We start from the raw sequence: 23,060 nt of genomic DNA, 5'->3' as shown, positions 1-23,060 counted from the left end.
GTTACACAATGTTAGGTTCCATATTAGGAGCTACCAACCAAGAAAGAGATCTAGGCGTCAAAGTGGATAACACACTGAAATCGTCGGTTCAATATGCTGTGGCAGTCAAAAAAGCAAACAGAATATTGGGAATCATTAGAAAGGGAATAGTGAATAAAACAGAAAGTCTCATAATGCCTCTATATTGCTCCATGGTGAGACCTCACCTTGAATACTGTGTACAATTCTGGTCGCCACATTTCAAAAAAGATATAGCTGCGATGGAGAAGGTACAGAGAAGGGTGACCAACATGATAAAAGGAATAGAACAGCACCTCTATGAGCAAAGGCTAAAGAGGTTAGGACTTTTCAGCTTGGAGAAAAGACATCTGAGGGGGGATATGTTAGAGGTGTTTAAAATCATGAGAAGTCTAGAACGGGTTAATGTGAATCGGTTATTTACTCTTTCGGATAATATAAGGACTAGGGGGCACTACATGGAGTTAGAATGTAGCACATTTAAAACTAAGTGGAGAAAGTTCTTTTTCACTCAACACACAATTAAACTCTGGAATATGTTGCCAGGGGATGTGGTTAGTGCAGTTAGTGTAGCTGGGTTTAAAAAAGGTTTGGAGAAGTTCTTGGAGAAGTCCATTACCTGCTATTAATTAATTGACTTAGAAAATAGCCATTGTTATTACTATCATCAGTAGGATGGGATAGACCTAGTTTTTGGGTACTTGCCAGGTTCTTATAGCCTGGATTGGCCACTGTTGAAAACAGGATGCTGGGCTTGATGGACCCTTGGTCTGACCCAGTATGGCATGTTCTTATATTCCCTGAATCGGAAGATATTGAAGAGCTAGTAGCCAAACAGAATTTGGGAGCTCTAGTCAGTAGAGTCTTAGCATCTAGTGAGAGGTGAGGGAGTTAGATGATACCAAAAGAAACCTCCAGGAAGAGTAGGCAGTACAGATAGAGAGCATGAGCAATGTCCCTATCTTTGTTTGTCATGATTAACCCTCAACCTCAATTCCAGTGCCTGCAACAGCCTCCAAGGATGCAGAGAAGAGATTGTGCAAGACATCCCTGGTCTGGAGGCACTTTAAAATGAGCAAGGACCCACATTTTCCTCAGTGTATTCACTGCAGTAAGGCTCTCAGTCAAGGGAAGGTACTGGGGCATCTGACAAATGCTGGTATGTAGTATCACTTACAGAAAAAGGACAGCAATATTAACCTAGGGACCCTCTTACTCAAAGCAGAAGGGGTTGAAAAGGGGAAGATTTTTTCCCCAAGCTGAACCCATGGCCCCTTCTACCAGTCAGGTGGCAGGCCAGCAGTGGCAAACCACCATAACGGAAATGGAGTCCCAGGGCAAGAGGCAGGCAGCATCCAAACTATTGACGAGGTACATCAGAGAAATGATTGCACTGGATGACAAGCCCCTACATATAGTGGAGAACCTGAGTTTTAAGTGTCTGCTGAACATCTTAGCCCCCAATTATAAAGTGTCTAATAGAACTACTTTTAGTAGACAGGTATAATCAGTGTTATAGCCACATGCAGGTGCAGCTGGCCAGGGCAGAGGAAAATAGCATGCATTTTATCAGCGACATCTGAACCAGAGCAAAATGGTACGCACATCTACATCTCCCTGATGCATACTCATAGGATCTGGCAGGGGCAGGGACCAAACATCAGGGTGCAGATGGGCTGTATTGCACACCCAGGTGATGGATAGCCCCTGACACCTTGTGCAATATCCTAGCATCCAGCTGCACTGGAGAGGCAGGAGTGTTAATGAAGGTTTTTTTGTGACTGACAGTGGGAAAATATGATAGAGGCAGTGGAAAATGGGGGCTATCAGGGAATACAATGCTTTGCACACTTGTTGCATCTAGCAATAAGAACATAAGAACATAAGAAATTGCCATGCTGGGTCAGACCAAGGGTCCATCAAGCATAGCATCCTGTTTCCAACAGAGGCCAAAACCAGGCCACAAGAACCTGGCAATTACCCAAACACTAATAAGAACCCATGCTACTGATGCAATTAATAGCAGTGGCTATTCCCTAAGTATAATTGATTAATAGCCATTAATGGACTTCTCCTCCAAGAAATTATCCAAACCTTTTTTGAACCCAGCTACACTAACTGCACTAACCACCTCCTCTGGCAAAAAATTCCAGAGCTTTATTGTGCGTTGAGTGAAAAAGAATTTTCTCCGATTGGTCTTAAATGTGTTACTTGCTAACTTCATGGAATGCCCCCTAGTCCTTCTATTAATCAAAAGTGTAAATAACCGAGTCACATCTACTCATTCAAGACCTCTCATGATCTTAAAGACCTCTATCATATTTTCCCTCAGCCGTCTCTTCTCCAAGCTGAACAGCCCTAACCTCTTCAGCCTTTCCTCATAGGGGAGCTGTTCCATCCCCTTTATCATTTTGGTTGCCCTTCTCTGTACCTTCTCCATCACAACTATATCTTTTTTGAGATGCAGCGACCAGAATTGTACACAGTATTCAAGGTGCGGTCTCACCATGGAGCAATACAGTGGCATTATGACAATTTCCGTTCTATTAACCATTCCCTTCCTAATAATTCCTAACATTCTATTTGCTTTTTTGACTGCTGCAGCACACTGAGCCGACGATTTTAAAGTATTATCCACTATGATGCCTAGATCTTTTTCCTGGGTGGTAGCTCCTAATATGGAACCTATCATCGTGTAACTACAGCAAGGGTTATTTTTCCCTATATGCATCACCTTGCACTTGTCCACATTAAATTTCATCTGCCATTTGGATGCCCAATCTTTCAAGTCTTGCAATGAGGGATGCCCTGGGACTCGGGCCAAAGGATCATGGGATTCCAGTCCTGAAGGATCTGATAAAGAGTTGTAGGAAAATAGCTGGGCAATTTTATTGTAGCATGAACGCTGGGCAGCTTCTCCATGAAATCAGGAAGGATTCCTTGCAGGAATAGGTGCAAGAGAGAATGAAACCTCTGACTAAAAGCAATACTTACATGCTTGCAATGGTTTGTGATCCACAGGTGAAAGGAAGTCTCACCCTCTGACATAGCGTCTCACTTACATAAAGCATTTACTGACAGCTAGGCCGCATGAACAAGAGCACCAGATGCAGAAGTGCAGTGGGGATGTACAGCATGAAAGAGTGTCCAACCCAGAAAGTAGTGCAAGCATGAGGAGCACCCTCTTAGCTACCACTTCCTCCTTCACGTCAATATTTCATAGCCATATTACCCTCACAGGGTTATTTCTCCTGATGCAGCCATAGCTAAAGCAGCTGGCAAAGGAGACTCTTGCCCCAACCTAGAAAGGAGACACCAGCAGAAATGTCTGACACACTATCTAACCGAGCTGATCAAGGACTTGGACACAGATCTGCTGGCATATTGGAAACACACATCTATGATATGGCCAGATCCAGACAAGGTGACTCAATATTATTTTTTTCTGTCCATAAACCAGCATGCCCAATGAATGTGTCTTTTCAATAGCAGGGGACATCTTGAACCCTCATCATTTAAAGCTGGTGCCAGAGTTGATCGAAAAGTTGATCTTTTTGAAAATCAGTCTGCCTATGCTGCGCTTTCCAGAATTTCCAGGTTAGTGGGAAGATGAATGAAAGCACCTTGGGGACTTGCTGACACTCTGCCTAGCTTCAATGCCTCTGACACTTTGTCTTGGTGGTCCTTCTGCTACCCTTCCTTTCTGCAATATCCCTTATGCTACTTCTTGGGGTTCTTGTTGGCTTAGCCAAGACTCTATATTTGGGAGATCCTGCTATATTCCTCCTAACGCTTAGGGGACATGTTTCCACTCGACCATGCTGCCATCCATGGCCTTGATGCTACATGTTGGGGGTCTTGTCTGCTGCTATCCCTCTTAAGTGCTGCGTCCAGTCTCAGACGGCTTCGACCTCTGTGCCTCACCTTTTCTTCCTTCTCGCTTCTCAAGCCTTGGGAAAATGGCTGCTGCCGCATCTTGATGCCGCTCTCCATTGATTTCCTGAGGGCCTCCTAGGGTGCGCGTCTTTATCCACGTCACGGCGGGAACCTCAGGGGCGTCCCTTCTGAATGACATCACAACATCCGGGTATTTAGGCTGCCCTTCATTTGCTAACAAACTGGGTTAGCAAGGATTGGATTGGAATGACTCCGGTCTAAGCTGCTCTACTGCTTCCTTGCTGCCGCAAGAAAGCCTCCTCTCCACACTTCGGGGTAATTCATCTCTAACCTGGGTACCCGCTCCTCGGGGGCCCTTATGCTCTCTTACAGGAACCTATCTGGGATATCGAGTACTCACTCCTCGAGGGCCTGCTCTTCCTACTCTGGTGCCTTTCTACCTACTTCTGCCTGCCAGGATCTTCATCAATACAGCTATCTACTACAGTGAGTAACTAACTTTATCAGTCTGTCTCATCTCCAGCTTCAGAGCTCAGAGTCTACATCCGGGACTTTCCTCTACTACCCTGCGCTGTCTACCATCTACTCGAGTGTGGGACTGGTCTCCTCTGCTGAGGACCCCTGGACTGCTTCTACTAAGTTGCCTCACTGCTGCCCCTCCTGGGCAGTACCACCGAGCTGTATAATAAATACAAATTCTCTGTGTTTGGTGTATAGAGTCTAGCCTAGTACTGCGGTTCCTCACGGGGCTCCTCCCCATGGGCGTGACCATCACCGCAGTACCCAAGAATCCACTCCAACACCTCAAAACCATAATATTAAGTTATACCTTGGGGGGTGTAGCTGTCACTCTATCTTGCTGCCATACACCTGACACTACACCTTGGGGAATTTACTGCCAGTCTGCCTACCTACCATGCCGCTGACAGTACATCTTGAGGGTTGTGCTGCTACTCTTCCTTACTTCCATCACCATGATGTTGTACCATGACGGTTTTGCTGCCAGTCTACCTAGCTACCATGTCCTGCCTTGGGTTTTCCGTTCAATCCCAGCCTAGGTCTTAGTTATAGTGAGGTGTTTTGTCCCCAAAATAAAATGTAAAAAAAAAGAAAAAAAATCCAAGTTTCAACTCTTTTCCTCTTTTCCATCATATTGTTTTTTGTACACCTCTAGGATCCCAGACTAGTTCTCCCACCCTGCTTATTTCTTGGTTTTACTGGGGTGTTTTGTCCCCAACATAAAATGTTAAAAAAAAAAAAAAAGTTTCTCCTCTCATCCCACCTCTTTCCTGGCTCTATGCCTTGCTACCTAAGGGCCTCATTTACTAAGCATTTCCCACATAGATACAGAATGGGAGAAAAGTCTGAGAAAAATCAGGCCTTAAGTCTATCATTGCTGTCCGGCCTGCTCCTGGCTCTCTCATGCTGCCTCGGAGAACATCTGCTACTACAGACACTATTTTCTGCTTATTGGCATCTTGGGGAATTTATGCCACTGTTGGTGCTGCCTTTGCTGCTCTTTTGGTGCCTTCACTTCTCTGAGCTGTTTATACAACTACTGTTGGTTCCCTTTGCCCCTTTTATGATGCCTTGGGGTTTTGACGCCTCTGTGCAGTTTGCAATTCCCCATCTGTACTCTATGCTGCGGGGGTTTTGATGTTTATGTACTGTTTGTGATATTCTGTCTTCACTCTACACTTTCAGGATTTTGATGCCTCTGTGCTGTTTGCAATTCCTCAGATTCTATGACTTAGGGAGTTATGATGCCACTCTTTCTTTTTGTCTCCTCTGTACACTGCTGTCTTGTCTTCTAATCTGCACCTGCTAGTAACTTCAGAGACAGATTGCAGTGAACACCACCAGCCTGAGCATTGTCTGTATCATCTTAGTCTCAGACTTTGTGCGTGCGCACACAAGGAGTCAGCATATTTAGACAGTGTGTGAGATATTTTTGCACAAAATGTGGGAGTTGCTAGATGTAATATTGTATTGTACAAATGCAGTATACCATATAGGCACAGCGAGTCAGTAGGCAGGGTGTGCACTCTATCTCTGTTTGCTAAGCAGTGACCTTCTTCTCGCTACATTGCTCTGCACCTAATATTTGTGATTTTAATCTCCACTGCTACTGCTGCTGTTCCAAGTCACTCTTGATACCACTGGGTGGTTCTGCCTCTCCTGCAACCGTCTTTGGAGGTATCTCGCCAGAAGCATCACTGGATAGTTAAAAGGTTTGGGGCACAGGGGAGAGGGGACCCTCCATAGATGTGGGCTCTTTTCCACTAGCCCTCTCCGTGATGCCAAGCTCAGAGCTAGCCAGAGAGCCCCTGCGCCTTTGAGCTAAATGGCAGCATGCCATCTGAGTGTACCTTCAGAATGACAGCATATAAGTAAATAAATGTGATATGATCTGCCCCTCTAGAGACGTACCTGCTTCTTGCCCTAAATTCACAGTGATGTCACTTTGTGAGCATGCTTTATGCACTTCCTCTGTCCTTTTCCAGATGTTGCTGTAATCAGCAGGGAAACTTTCCATGTCCTAGAAGGAATAATTCTCCTTTAAACTGAGTAATGTCATGTGGAAGAACTGTAGTACCACACGTTTGTTCAAGTTTAGGAAGGTTTATGAGTAAGAAATTTGGGGAGGGTAAAATATATCTCCTGTTTCTGAAATCTACACGCATGTTATAAAATAGGGCGTACATGTGTGTGTGCCGGGTAGCGTGTGCACGTGTAGGCCACTCGCGTATGTTTTAAAATCTGGCCCTATGCATTTAGAAAAGCTTAATATGAACTGAAATCTTAAAACTGAAAGCAATTTTTAAACCTGTTTGTAGAAGGAAGAAGTGCTAGGATAATATCACCACTATGTGTGAGAACAGGGAAGTACTGTATTGTGAGGTGAGCTCATCACTGGAAACAACCCAGAGATATACAAAGGGTGGCCATCCAGGGCTACAGATGGTGCTGTGTGGGAAGAGATGGTACACATATTGATGCAGAAAATAAAAGGAGCAAGCACAGCAGATTTCTGGGTAATGGAGTCCCAGAATGGCAGGGCACAGAATCAGCACTGAGGGATTGTGTACAGGTATGGTTGGTTAAGAAGGGCTTGAAGAAAAAAAAAAAATCCAAACACAAAAGGCCAGGGATAAGGTGGAACAGGACAGGTGCCGAGGATGCCGGACAAAGTGCTGTCAGGAAGGCATTGCCAGGGAGGTCCATGCAGCTGAAAGAGCTATGACGGTCAAACAGTACTGGTGGTGTGACAGGCGTCACCATTACCAGGAGGTAAGGGAACCTGAAGGGACCCAAGCTCAAAGCTGACTACAGAGTGTCAAGGGATAGCCTGCTATGGGGAATGGAAGGCCTGCCTGCACAAGAAGGTCCGTCTGATACATCGGTATATAAATGCCAATAAACTAAACTACTGTTTTTACAGAAGCTGAACTGTAATTGACACCTAGCATAACTACTATTTCAGGCATCTGCCTGCAATCATTTTTTTTGGACGACTGGGCAGCAATCCCAGACAGGGTGCGAGTGGTGCCTTGTCACAAATGGTACTCCTGATGTATCTAGGTATATATTTCTTTAATGCAGAAAGTAATGGTATACTCTGCTCTTATCAAACATCACACTTTGACCACTGAGACATCCTATTGATGCCATTATCTCTTCCTCCATTTCTTGTCACTGTCAGCCCATGAGGGCAGAACATTAACTTTGCAAATACATGTGGGAGTTTTATATAGACTGTCATGATGAAACAGTTTTATAGTAGGGCTGTTGTGTATAATTGAAGCTATTACAATGTACATCATATTAAAGGGTGCTACTGCATCCTTAGTTCCAGAGCCTCAGAAAATTTGCTCGGATTTCCTGATATGCCCAGAGAGGAAAGTAGGGGTAAGGAAAGAAAATTAGGGTAGGGAGGTGTATCTGAATAAATAAAAATGGGGGAGATGTTGCAGTAAACTAAGAAAATTAATCTGAACGATGTGAGTAAAGGGAAGAGAAGATAAGCTTTTCCAGCTAGATGTTTAATATAATATTTGCCATTAAACAAACACAGAGTTCTTTTTTTATAAGATGAAAATAATGAAACAATTGTCTGGCAAATTGTATGTTTTTAATCTAGTTCATCTCCAAAGGGAATAAAATAAATGCACTCAACATTTTAAATGCAAATAAATACATTGAAAAGTGCTATTTTTTGATAGACAATTGTGGCAAGACACAATAATGACATCTCTCAAGCCTTGGGACACAGTGTAGGTTGAATTCTCTGTACTTTTTTATAGACTCCTATTGAAATGTCTGAAACAAGAAAAGCTCAGCTTCAAAAATTTAAGCTACTTTATAAAAAAATCCACTTACATGGACATAGCAGAGATGGGCCTATGGCACCATGAGTGTTCTTAGGGTAGCCAGAGGACAGATTCAGGCTGGACTCTGGCAAACAATTTGCATAAATTTCTTTATTGTGACAAGAAAATAAACAAAAGCAGCTCTGCTATTCTTCACAGTTCAACAACTCAAATGTAGTATGACAGTTTTTGGGAACTTGCCAGGTTCTTATGGCCTGGATTGGCCACTGTTGGAGACAGGATGCTGGGCTTGATGGACCCTTGGTCTGACCCAGTATGGCAATTCTTATGTTCTTAACTTATAGTCCAGCAGTATTCTCTTTTTCTAAGCTTCTTTCTTTTCCCTGGGCCTCCTGTTGCTTCCTGGACCTGGTTAGGTTTACACCTTCCCAGAGACCACCACCAGGACCAGGATTTCCTGCTGTATAAGGGTGGACCAGGCCAGATCTCTGGATCTGGTCCTTTAAAGTGTTTGGGGTTTTCTCCTGTATACTCCTTCACACACCCTCCCCCTTAGCTCAAACCTTTTAGGTTGAGCCCTTACTAAGGGTATATTCTTAAGAAGCCACCCCACCCTGTTCCTCTCTTCCCAGCTCTATGCTGGGGCTGTTTAACCTGTCTTAAATTTTCCTTCTCCATCCTATTTCGGAAACTGCTCAAGGATTTGCGGGGTGCCCAGTGTTCCTTGTTTAATCCAGTAAATCCCTTTACTTTGTTTACCGGGTATCTGGAATATCCCAGTTCCCTTTGTCAACAGTGCCGTTGGGTTTTTAGTGACAAGCTGTTTGGCTTGGCTCAATTGTCCATAAGCTGACCCACAGGTTTTAAAACCGGGAACAATCGCACCCTAAAACCACTGAATATGGGAGGTTAGGAAGAATGTCCACGTGCATAATGGTTTGCCTCACTGGAGTCCGTCAGAAGAACCCAACTAGCTGGCTCCTACTGTCAACACCATGTATACAGGTGAGTGTTGCCTTCCTCTAGTAATTAATCCAATCTTTCTGGGCTAAGTCTTTGTGTATGAGGGTCTTTTTGCATTCTAAATCCAGTAGGGCCTGGGTAGATACTTCATTCAGCTCCACTGAAATTGCAGAGTCTGAATATTCCCCATGAGGCCCATCTACCAAGTTACAGCATTACATTTTTGCCCATTCTTGCTCCCACTTTTCATTCTTCCATTGAGGACAGGTCTTCCTAATGAGCTCTTTCACTCCCCAATGGGAGCATACCTTTGGGATTTATTCTGTTTTGATTTCAACAGTGCTTATAAAAGGTATAGCACTCCCTTCCTTTGAGCAGCTGCATTCTCTCTTGCACTGCTTCACTAACTTGCACTCCCATTCTGTGTCCTCTAGCCATAGGCAGTTCTCATCTGCATGGTCATCCATCTTATAGAACATAAGAACATAAGAAATTGCCATGCTGGGTCAGACCAAGGGTCCATCAAGCCCAGCATCCTGTTTCCAACAGAGGCCAAAACCAGGCACAAGAACCTGGCAATTACCCAAACACTAAGAAGATCCCATGCTACTGATGCAATTAATAGCAGTGGCTATTCCCTAAGTAAAATTGATTAATAGCCATTAATGGACTTCTCCTCCAAGAACTTATCCAAACCTTTTTTGAACCCATCTACACTAACTGCACTAACCACCTCCTCTGGCAACAAATTCCAGAGCTTTATTGTGCGTTGAGTGAAAAAGAATTTTCTCCGATTAGTCTTAAATGTGCTACTTGCTAACTTCATGGAATGCCCCCTAGTCCTTCTATTATTCGAAAGTGAAAATAACCGAGTCACATCTACTCGTTCAAGACCTCTTATGATCTTAAAGACCTCTATCATATCCCCCCTCAGCCATCTCTTCTCCAAGCTGAACAGCCCTAACCTCTTCAGCCTTTCCTCATAGGGAAGCTGTTCCATCCCCTTTATCATTTTGGTTGCCCTTCTCTGTACCTTCTCCATCGCAACTATATCTTTTTTGAGATGCGGTGACCAGAATTGTACACAGTATTCAAGGTGCAGTCTCACCATGGAGCGATACAGAGGCATTATGACATTTTCCATTCTAGTAACCATTCCCTTCCTAATAATTCCTAACATTCTGTTTGCTTTTTTGGCTGCTGCAGCACACTGAGCCGATGATTTTAAAGTATTATCCACTATGATGCAACGCTTCTTCAGTTTTAAGTTTACCCCTTCCTCCCAAGGGCTCTTTATTTTCTTCTTTGTCATAAGGGCAACATGTTTTCATGTTCATTTCTGGGACAAAGTAAGCAAAAGAAAAAAGTTGTCCTGACCCATACTAGTCAGGATGGTGGGTACCTCTGAGATTCCCCTTTTTCCTCCGACTCTCTGGTCATCCCTGTTTTGAAGGTCTTCTCTTGTCAATGCACATATTAGCTTCTGAGCCAGTGTAGCAATCAATCTCCTCATGTTTCTAATCCCATACCTCCCTTTTAAGAAGCCTGTTTGATCCTCTACGATTAGAGCTGGAAGAATCTGATTCAACCTATTGGCTAATTCTGCTGCGACAATTTTCATGTCTACATTTATTAAAGAAATAGGTTGGTAGGACCCAACCTCCAAAACGTAATCAAAGATTGATTAATTTCTGGTGGGATATTCTCCCCTATACGAAGTGCATTAAAACATTTTTCCAGTGGAGGAAGCACAGAGAACTGCAAATGTTTATAGAATTCTGATCCCAGTCCATCTAGCTCTCAGGTCGTAACTAATTTAAGCTTTTTGATAATCCTATACATCTCAGAGTCTCATATAGGCAAAATTGACTCACTCCCGTTGATCAGTTGGTAGTTGGGCCAAGGGAAGCCTTTAAAAAATATTCTTTGAGATTCCCTGTCTATTGCCTTAGGACCATACAATGTTTGAAAATACTCCAGGAAAAGCCTCAGAGGAATGTCCCACTGTATCAGTCCCGTCTCTAATGCCCAAGATACAGGATCAAGGACCTCTTACCCTTATTAAATTAGCTAAGAGCTTACTAGCAGGCTGATATAGTAAAAATCACGGGAGAGTGGGCGAGCGCCCACTCTCCCAGCGCGCGCACAGGACACTCTCTGCGCGCGATACAGTAAAAACATTTATTTAAATTAGGCCTAGCGGTAAAAAGAGGCGCTAAGGACACTAGCGCGTCTCTAGCGCCTCTTTTTGGACAGGAGCGGTGGCTGTCAGCGGGTTTGATAGCCGATGCTCAATTTTGCCGGCGTCGGTTCTCGAGCCCACTGACAGCCACGGGTTCAGAAACCGGACGCCGGCAAAATTGAGCGTCCGGTTTTCAACTTTTTAAACTTTTGGGACCTCCGACTTAATATCGCCATGATATTAAGTCAGAGGGTGCACAGAAAAGCAGTTTTTACTGCTTTTCTGTGCACTTTCCCGGTGCCCGAAGAAATTAGCGCCTACCATAGAAACATAGAAACATAGAAATGACGGCAGAAGAAGACCAAACGGCCCATCCAGTCTGCCCAGCAAGCCTCACACATTTTTTCTCTCATACTTATCTGTTTCTCTTAGCTCTTGGTTCTATTTCCCTTCCACCCCCACCATTAATATAGCGAGCATTGATGGAGCTGCATCCAAGTGAAATGTCTAGCTTGATTAGTTAGGGGTAGTAGGGGTAGTAACCGCCGCAATAAGCAAGCTACACCCATGCTTATTTGTTTTACCCAGACTATGTTATACAGCCCTTATTGGTTGTTTTTCTTTTCCCCTGCCGTTGAAGCAGAGAGCTATGCTGGAAATGCGTGATGTATCAGTCTTTCTCCCATGCCGTTGAAGCAGAGAGCCATGCTGGATATGCATCGAAAGTGAAGTATCAGGCACATTTGGTTTGGGGTAGTAACCGCCGTAACAAGCCAGCTACTCCCCGCTTTGTGAGTGCGAACCCTTTTTTATTCTCCCCTGCCATTGAAGCAGAGAGCTCTGCTGGATGTGTGAAGTATCAGTTTTTCTTCAGCCCTGCAGTTGAAGCAGAGAACTATGCTGGATATGCATTGAAAGTGAAGTATCAGAAATTAGCGCCTACCTTTGGGTAGGTGCTAATTTCTGAAAGTAAAATGTGCAGCTTGGCTGCACATTTTACTTACTGAATCGTGCGGGAATACCTAATAGGGCCATCAACATGCATTTGCATGTTGCGGGTGCAATTAGGTTCAGGGGTGGTTGGACGCGCGTTTTGGACGCACTATTACCCCTTAGTAATAGTGAAAAAGCCCTGGATTCAATTCCATAAAAAGGCTTGATGCTATGAGTCCCCCATTTGCAATCCAAAAGACACCAGAGCATAGTCCAAAACATATATGGTTCCAATGATGGAATCACAAGCCCCAGCAAAGACTTTGAAACCAAAATATAGTGAAGCCTCGAATAAGATTTGTGCGGATTCGAATAAAAGGCAAAGTCAAGCTTACCAGGGTGGAGACCTATTTCATGACATAAATAATTGACCCCCAGCATATCATTTGCTGTTTTAACATCCTTCGCAGTTTGGCAATCTAATGTCCAGTCTGAAACCACATTAAGATCTCTACCCACAATCAGACAATAATCTGGGACATTAAGCAGTTTTCACTATGTCTGTAAAAAAAAAAAAAAAAAAGTGTGGGAATATACATTTGGCGCATACAGTTTACAAAGGGCTATGGAGTGTACCTGTTACAATGATGTACCGTTCTTCTGTATCTTGGAACTGGAACTGGTGATCTACTTGAAAAGGAGTTTACTTGTGAATCAATATAGCTACTCCCCTTTGACGACTTGGAAAAGAGGAAACGTAACACTTACCAACCTACTCCCCTGCTTCAATTTAGCATGCTCCAAATCTTTCAAGTGAGGCTCCTGGAGAAAAACAATATGGGATTTTTGTTTTTAAGTATATTTAATAACTTTCTGCATTTTAGTGGCAAATGGATCCCATCCACATTTAAAGTAGTAAACTTAATTTTACCCTGCAATGTATTAGCTGAAAAACAGCAGGGGGAAAGAACAACTACACCCTTTTCCTTTAGCAAACTTGTTTTGAGGCCTCCCAGCCATGACCTCCAGACTACTTGACCAATCATTTTCCCCTTACTATACAGAGATATTCAGTTCGTTGCCAATTTGTAACACCACTCCCACTTTTGCATCTCCTTTCGGGGTGAACCCTCACACATGCAGAAACATACCACAAACACACCTAGGCATACACACACACCCATAGTCCATGCAATCCAAAGTTCCTAGGCACCACAAACACCAGTCTCTTCCGCCTCCCGACTGGGATATGCCCATACAATCTATTCACAACGAACGCATTAAACATGCAACAGTGCAAAGAACCACAACATAAAAAAATAAAACATTCGCATAACAGCAGAACCAGGATATTCCACAATTACAAGGCTTATCCTCTTAACTGATCTCGCGGTCTAAACCTCGTTCAAGCTGGTAGGGTACAATAAGGCATACAATAAAGTACAGGCATACTTCCCAGCCCATACACACAATAACAATAAAAAAATCTGTTGCTGTCCATCATAAGTATATTCATATGACCAGAGAACAACACTGTTATTGGAAGTGTCAAATTCACAACAAAGCTTAGGAAAAAAGATAGCAATTTAATCTTAAAAATTCTCTACTTAACCAGTTCTAGCTTGTATCTGAATATAACAAGCATTTTAATATTGGTGCCTTCTTCTGCCGATAAGACCACAACTCTTTAGAATCTCCTCAAACCCCATTTTTACTCATGGAATGTGCTCTCCAGGTGCGGCTTATAGCGTATTTATTTAGGCTGTAGCTGCAGCTTCAGCTTCATTACTGAAGAAAAGCACTTTATTACTGGGTCGAACATGCAGTTTAGCCAGAATTATGAGGGAGAACTTGATCTTTCGGTGGTAAAGTGCTGTACAAAATGGCACCATTTCTTTCCACTGAGCAGCCACATGTGTGTAGAAATCATTAAACTTAATATTTTAGCACCCAGGAATTCCAAGCTTGCGATACGCACGGAACAATTTAACTTTGTGAGACCAATTTAGAATCCTAGCCATGACAGGACATAGTCTCCCTTCGTTCCCTCTCGAAGCCATCGAAGTTTCTGCTCCCACAGGTCCTGCACACTTCCAGCAGAGAGGACTGGAAAGCTCATCTCCCAGAAGCTCCAGCAAAAGGACATCAGAGGGCACTGCAAGCTATCCAGGTTTCTGTTGCCACAGCCCAGCTTCCAGAGGCTCCATACACTTCCAGCACAAAAGAAGAGCAGGTTTGGGGGTGATTATATCTGATGATCTTAAGGTGGCCAAAAATGTGGATAAAGCCATAGCAAAAGCCAAAAAGATGTTTGGCTGCTTAGGGAAAGGAATGGTCAGAAGAAAAATGGAGATAATATTGCCCCTGTAAAAAGGTCCCTGGGGAGACCTCACTTGGAATACTATGTACTATTCTGGAGATCGCACCTTCAAAAGGATATAAACTGGTTGGAATCGATCTAGAGGGTGGCTACTAAAATGATTGGTGGTTTTTATTCTAAAGCATATGGGATAGACTTAAAGATCTAAACATGTATACCCTAGAGGAAAGATCAAGTAGGGGAGATATAATAGAGACATTTAAATATCTCAAAAGTTTCAGGTATAAAAGGTTAGCCTCTTTCAGTGGAAAGAAGCTCTAGAACAAGGGGTTATGGGATGAGGTGGTAGAAAGGGGGTAGACTCAGGAATAATCTTAGGAAATATTTATTTACAGAAAGGGTAGCGGATGCATGGAACGGCCTCCCGGTGGAGGTGAGGGAGGCAAAAATAGTATCTGAATTCAAGAAAACATGGGCTAAAATACAGAGAATTTCTGAGGGACAGATGAGAATTACTAGATAAAATGGATGGATGAGCAGAATAGACGGGCCATATGGACCATGTTTCTATGAATATTACTCTATACATGTTCGTGTGGACTAACAATACAGAAAAGTTATGTCAAAACAAAAAGAAAGATTGACCTTCTTGCTCTCTTTCTCTTGTAATGTTGAGTGCTGCAGTGCTGAAGAAGGTCTTCTGTTTCTGGGCCAGCAAAGGTGGGCCTGATGCTCTAGAGCAGTGTTTCCCAACCCTCTCCTGGAGGCACACCTAACCAGTCAGGTTTTCAGAATATCCATAATGAATATGCATGAGAGAGATTTGCATACATTGGAGACCCAGGGTATGCAAATCAATCTCATGCATATTTATTGAGGCAATCCTGAAAACCTGACCGGCTAGGTGTGCCTCCAGGAGAGGGTTGGGAAACACTGCTCTAGAGCACTGGGGAGGGAAAGCAGATGCTATTTCAAAAGCAACTGCGCTGCTGCCAGAAGAGTGGTGCTGAAGGATTCATTCTTAGAGGAGGCTTCTCCTCTTGCCTTTGATCAATGAAGGAACGGGAATCATCTTGGGTCAGCCATCTGGCGCAAATGAAGGGGGAGAGCCGTAGAAAGAGAGTGAAAATGTGGAGATGGAGGGGGAGGGGAAGGAGGCAGAGTCTTAGTTTTTTTGATGTCCAAATTATATATCCATCAAATTGACCTGACTTAGATAAAAAAAAACACAGCAAATTCTGTAAAAGGGCCTTCATACCAGATCATCTGCTATGACTGCCATGTCAGGATGAAAACATCTGTGGAGATTGCAATGAAGGTGTTTATGCTTTAAGTAATTTGTTTCTCCATTCTCAGTGGTGGAAATTTTTATGACTGATGTTCACCGTTTGAAGATGTTTGGACTTTAATGAGTATAAATATATCACAAGAAAACCTTTTGGACTTGGACCAACAATTATATTTTAAGGTCACTGTTGTATTGAGCTCAATGGTAGATGATCTGGTATGAAGGTTGATTTACACAATTTGGTGGGATTGTATCCAAGTCGGGTCAAGTTGATGGATGTATAATTTGGGTATTTATTTTCCATCAATTTGTATTTTTTGCAATTAATTGTTTATGTGACATAACTGTATATTTAAATTGTTATCTTGTTTCATAATCGAAAACTGGATCAAGAACTTAAAAATTAATGAATACCTTCTTCCTCCATCTTCCTCTACTTATTGGAAGTTGAGGGCATGTGCAAGCAACATTTATAAGCTGTTGATGTTTTTTTTCTACAGTGCTTATTTGATGTTTGTTCAATATAAGGACACAAGAAGTGTCATGCTGGGTCATAGCAATGGTCCATCAAGCTAAACTATCAATTCACTAGACACTGAACATAAAACACAAGATTCACCCACAACACAACAAGCAATACATTCTTTTCACTTTCATCAACTGAAACATAACCATACAGCAGCAGGGATCACAGTACCCACAGTCAGTCCAGTTCGGGTCAGAATATTCCAGTTAACTTTCACATGTTATTAATATTACTAATGGGTTCAACGGGATTATTTCACAGATACTCAGGGTTACAGATCTTCCTCATCCTGGATCCCCAGCATGGCTCATAGCCCTAAAGTGATCCATTATGAACCCTCAAGGACCAATCCGAGTCCTCCAGGAAAGGACTGCAGATCTGGCTGAAAGCAGGTATGCAAACCTTAGTTTACTTAGAAGCAAATGAACAGATCTGCCTTCTGATCCATGACTTGAACACAAGCTCTCCAACAAGTTAGACTCTAGTTCAAGAGCAGGTCTAGCCATTTTCCCCCTTACACAAGCCCAGCATCCTGTCTCCAGCGGTGGCCAGTCCAGGTCACTTGGAGAAATGTCAGATTCTAAATAGGAAAGCCAATTCCAACTTGCTCACTCCCAGAAGTGGGAGGTGGAGACATCTAAGGTTATCCAGCTAAATAATGGTTAATGGACATGTCCTTTAGAAACATATCGAAACCTTTTTAACTCATGGTATTGATGTTTAGAATGGTTCAGGGAATGGGTGGTGTTTATTTACGGAATCTGGTTAAAAACTAGAGCCCGAATTTTCGATTGACTGCATGCGTAAAATTGGGGGGGGTGTTACGCACATGGCTTGGCCTTTTGGCACGCATTTTCAAAAGGGCCTGGCCATGTGTGTAACTCCCAATACATGCAGAAGTGCCGGGCCTCATGAAAGGGGTGGGCCGGGACAGCGCCATTAGATGCTGCCTGGGGAAGCACATGCCGGCAGCCGGCCGGCGCGTGGAGTTTACTTCTGTTCCATAGGAGCAGTAAGTATTGAAATAAAAAAATTGGGGAAAGCTAGGATAGGTTTAGGGGTCAGAGAGGAGAGGAGAAGAGGGAGGAAGGATAGGATTAGGGTTAGGGAACTGTTTTAGGCCCGACCATGTCACCACGCGTATTTTTCTAAAATTCCTCCCCCTGCACACGGAGGCCACCTGCCCGCACATGGACATTAAAATCTGGCGCTCATGTGTGCATGAGACCCATATTTAATAACATGTGCAAGTTATAAAATAGTCACGTCCATCTGCGCGTGTGCCAGGAACCGCGTGCACATGAACACACGTGTGGACCTTTTAAAATTGACTCCTAAGTGCTCAAGTGTAATTTGCAATCTATAATTGGTGTTCTGGTTCAAGTTCTATGTGTACGGGAGATCCGTAAGGTATCTCATAATAAAAGGGTTGTCTCAGTAATTGGTCAAGAAATATGGAATTCAACACCTCTGGACATCAGGCAAACCAATTACTTGTCATTTTGTAAAAAGGTGAAAGCCTGGCTGTTTTCTGGTCCTTGAGTCTCTGGAATCTAAGGGTTTGGCAGATGGTTTACTATTATTAGATTTGTATTTTTTGTTCTAGTGTTTTAATTTAATTTTACTCTTAGGATTGTATTTTGTATAAGTTTGTTTTTTATGTCAATTATTTTAAGTATATTGGAGTTTGTTGTTGTACACCATATCAGTCAGGTTTCCAGTATATGCAGTATATAAGAATTGGGAAATAGATAAATAAATAAACTCAGTTATATTGCTAGCTTGGACCATATATTCTGGCAGCAAAAGCTATAGTTTAATTATGCATTGACTGGAAAAATATTTTCTCGAATCTGTTTGAAATCTGCTACTGGTTTGTTTGATGGAGTGCCCCCTAGCCCTGTTGGGAAAAGTAGATAAAGGGTCCCCATCAATTTGTTCCACACCACTCGTGATTTTGTAAACCTTTATCATGTCTCAGTCATCTCTTCTCCAAGCTAAAGAGACCTTATTTGTCAGGCCTTTCTTCACTAGGGAGCCATTCCATGTCCTTAATCATGTTTACCACCCTTTTTTGCATCTTTTCTAGTTCTGCTATACCATTTTTGAGATGCAGCAACCAGAACTGCACACAAAACTCTTGGGGATCAATACAATACAGCTGCATTATTATATTCCCCATTTTGTTCTCTATTCCGTTCTGAATAACTGCTAGCATTTTGGCTACTACCACACATTGAGCAGCATTTGTTGAGTGATAACTCTTATCTAGAATTTGGATGTTTTTTCCTATGTGCATCACTTTGCACTTATCTACATAAATTTCACCTGCCATTAAATGCCCAGTTCCCCAGTCTACCACATCATCTGAAAATGAGACCACCTTGCTGTTAGCTCCCTTTCCTAGGTCATTAATAAGTATGTCCCAGCGCAGATCCCTGGGATAGTCCCCTATTTACCACTCTTCATTTGGAAGACTTGACCATGTTCCTGTCTTTTAACCAGTTCCAATCCATAATAGGAAATTTCCACCTATTTCATGGCTTTTTTAAAATTTCTTCAGGAGTCTCTTATATGGGACTTTGTCAAATGTCTTTTGAAAATGCATGTATACCATACTGACTGGAACTCCTCCATCCACATGTGTATTTTCACACCTTCAAAAAATTCTAAGAGATCAATAAGGTATGAATTACCTTTGCTAAATCCATGTTGATTGTTACCCATTAAGCCATGTCTATCCATATGCCCAGTGATTTTGCCTAGCACTGCCATCAGATTCAACCCTGGAGCCCTTTTAAAATTTGTTGTTACATTTGCTATTTTCCACTCTTCAGGCACAATGCCAGATTTTAGCGCTAGATTACAGATTACCTGTAGTAAGTCTGCAAGTTCATGTTTGCGTTCTTTCAGAACTCTGGAGTAAATACCATCTGCTTCTGATTTTTTGCTTGTTGATTTGCTCTAATACATCTTTCAGTTTCATCATAATTTGCTTCAGTTCCTCAGAATCAATGCCTTGAAAGAACAGCTCCGGCATGGGTATCTTCCCAACATCTTCAGTAAAAACCTATGCAAATAATTAATTTTGTTTTTCTGCCATTTCCTTGGCTTCTCTGGTCAACTGGTGATCCAGCTGACTAATCTGCAAGTTTCTTGTTTCTAATGTACTTGGAAAAAAGTTTTATTACTAGAGTTTGCCTCTTTGGCAAGCTTCTTTTCCAATTTTCTCTTGGTCTGCCTAATTACTGCTTTAATCTAACTTGCCAGTGTATGCTTTTTCCTATTCTCCACATTTGGACTTACTTTCCATTTTTTTTTAAATGATGCCCGTTTTAGCTTTAATAGTTTTTACCTTACCGTTTAACTATGCTGCAAGTTGTTTGATCTTCCTTCAAACTTTTAAAATATGTAGTAACCAGAATTCTCTGAGCTTCCAGGATGGAACTATAGTTCTTTGTAAAAAAAAAAAAAAGTTGAACACACGTTCTGTTTAATGTTAAATGTTAATTTATTATGGTCACTTCTCAATGTTCCTTGTAATAAGCCCAGGCTGGACTGTCCCAACCAGGGCAACTTATTGTTTAATGTAAACCGGATTGATTTGTATTGTATACAGGAATTCCGGTATATAAAAATTAAAAATAAATAAATAAATAATGGTGTTTTTAAACAATTTCCATGCCTCTTGCAAACTGCTAACCCTTGTAACTGCTCTTTTTAATTTTTTTTTCCTAACTAAATTCCTCATTATATCATTGTCTGCTGTCTTAAAGTTAAATGCTACCCTGATATATTTTTTAAATATTTTCCCTCTGATGATTATGTCAAATTTGATGGCTTTATGAGCATGATTGCCAAGGAGCCCCACTACCATGACCTCTTACACCAGGGCCTGCGATCCACTGAGAGCCAGGACTAATATAGCTGCCCTGTCTTATGACATCCTAAAACTCTGCCACTCTAGCATGGGATCTTTGAAATCTGTCTACCCTATTTGCGGGTACAATTAATTACATGTGTAATGCCACTACACATGTGCCTGCAGATAAGGTAGGTGATCCTGGGTGCAGAGAATCTGCAGTTAAGAAGAACCTGCAGACTTTACATTTCTGCATGCAGTTTGAAGGTTGCCCTCGCTAAGCATTTCACAGCCTGCTTCCTCATCCTGGTCAGACAGATGGTAGCGTACTCCCACTGCTACGTTTTCCTTTTCACATAAGGAATTTCTACTCACAAAGATTATGGAGTGCAGTGTGTATATCCTGCAGAATTTGTATCCTACTGGACTCTATGCCCTCTTGAGCAAATAGTGCTACTCCACTACCAGTTTGAGTGCCTCTGCCATTTTGATATTTGTTTTAAAAATTTGATCTACAAAAAAAACTCAGCTGGCAACAATAAAACATTCACAATATTCAAAAGCACTGTCAAAATAGTACAGTAAAGTTATGAAAGTAATAGGACAACCCAATTGACAAACAAACAGTAAAACTATCAGTAAAGCCTGATACAAAATCTTGACATCACCTAACCCGTACTATTCCAAATCCCAGAGTAGTCAATAGGAGGTCTCTTCTCATCATTAATAATTAAGCTGAAATGCAGATGAAAATAAAAAAAAAGGTCTTCAGTAATTTCTTGAACTGTAAATAATCAATCTCTTCCTTCAAAACTTCTGGAAGCTAGTTCAAAAATGTAGGCCCAACAACTTGAAACATCTGCTCATGAGAATCTTTAAGCCTACCACTTTGTGTGAACTTAAGGTACAACAAGAAGGTTCCTAGAAGAAGAACGTAATACATGAGAGGGGCAGTGCTTAACCATCTCTGGGAAACAATGTGGAATTAGATCATGAACCAATTTAAAGACTAAAATGAGAATTTTTTAACTTAATATGCCAGTAGACAGGACACCAATGTAAATCTACCAGTGCTGGTGAAACTTGAACACACAGTGGATATCCTGAAAAAAGATGTGCAGCTGAATTTTGTATAAGCTGTAGGGCTCTTAAAGACAACTTTGGAAGACCCACATACAAAGAATTGCAATAGTTAAGCCAAGTGAGAATAAGAACCTGAGTGATAATACAAAAATCTGCGATATTTAAAAAAGGTTTTAAAGACCAGAAAAGACATAATTTGAAAATGAATTCTGCACAACTGATTGTATCTGTGGATGAAAAAAGAGAAACGAATCTACCTTCACTCCCAGATCATGAGTACATGATTTCATTGGCATACCATCAAAAAGTCAATGCATTGGAGCATTGGCCATTTCAGAGCGAGAAAGCAGCATGATCTCAGTGTTACTGAGGTTATGAACCAGGTTATTTTCTGTTAGCCAGGTCTTTATTTTAGAGAAGCAACAAATAAGCTTATCAAACATAGCACTAAAAGATGAAGGAACAGGAAACAAACTGTATATCATCTGCATATAGTTTAAAAGTAATGTCCAACTGAGATAATACCTTACCAAAAATAGCATATTGAACCCTGGTATAACACAATGTCCTCAATGTTATCTTCTCATCTTCTACATGGTCTTCCTAGGCCTGCATCCATTTTTCACAGTATGAAAGCTTTTTGGGACAGTTTATTCCAAAGCATTCTAATGATCCCCCCCCCCTTCTTACCTTCTTCCTGTCCTTCTTCCCCTTCCCAATTTATAATTTATGACTTATCAAACCTTCCAAATTCTGCATTACGGACAAGCCTCTGCCACAAATTCTAGCCAGTAAGGATGTATTCCTGGTGATAAGGGAAGAGGTAGGCGATGGACACAAAGAGGGAATGCTCTTGCCCACTAGTTACAGTTCATGTGGCAGAAATGTCCTAGTGTGTGTGTGTTTGTGTGTGGGTGTTATGATCCTGCTGAAAATTGGGTGGCTTAGATGTTGAGTTTCAATCTTCTGGAAAAATGAAGTGTTGTATAGGTGTTAAATGTATTTCTCCTCATCTCTAAACTCCTCTTCCTCCTCTCAATTCCTGCTTTCCCTTCCCCTTTTCACCGTACCAGTGCCCCCTCTCCCTCCCCCTTCCCCTTCCCCCAATCTGTTCTCTTCTCCCTTTTGTTTTTCAATAATTAAATATCTTTGAACAGTGCCAGTGAACAGCCACAGTCCACCAGTGCCAGCTCTCCTCTGCATCTCCTCCAAGTCTATCACTTGAAAGATTACTGGGCAACCCACGATTCCTAAACTGCAGATTACCCAGTGCCAAACCCCCCCCCCCCCCAAAAAAAAATACAAAAACAAAAACAGTAGCTGTCCAAAGACAAACCAATTGACTTATAGATTCACTGGACCATTACTTGCAAGGATATATTTTACAAATTGTAATAAATGGAAGCACCACATTATGTTGTCCTCTTACAGTACCAGAATTTGCAAACTATCTGGGCGGGGGTTGGGCAAAATATGCTTTAATCCTCAACGGAACCAAATGGAAGAGGCAAAGGAAATGGTCTTATTTTAATTTTTAAAAAAATTAGAAATTATTTCTCCTGAACAGTGATTTTTGATCATTTTATGCAATAAAATGTTGCAACACAGTCTGGTAAGGAAATTTCAGAAGCAAAGGGACCAATCAATGAGGCCCTTT

At 42.0% G+C, this 23,060-nt stretch overlaps 1 long non-coding RNA gene across 1 annotated transcript in view; it reads right to left on the bottom strand.

The window, feature by feature from the left end:
* Positions 1–23,060, bottom strand: part of LOC115085333 — a 112,124-nt gene that overhangs the window by 80,886 nt on the left and 8,178 nt on the right. Inside the window, exon 2 of the long non-coding RNA XR_003854807.1 lies at positions 13,093–13,146. This is a non-coding gene — a long non-coding RNA (uncharacterized LOC115085333). The remainder of the gene's footprint in view (positions 1–13,092; positions 13,147–23,060) is intronic.

This window comes from Rhinatrema bivittatum, chromosome 2 (genome assembly GCF_901001135.1).
Source record: "Rhinatrema bivittatum chromosome 2, aRhiBiv1.1, whole genome shotgun sequence".
NCBI classification, from domain to species: domain Eukaryota; kingdom Metazoa; phylum Chordata; class Amphibia; order Gymnophiona; family Rhinatrematidae; genus Rhinatrema; species Rhinatrema bivittatum.
Note: the sequence above shows the minus strand (reverse complement) of the source record. Positions and strands in the feature narration are given on the sequence as shown.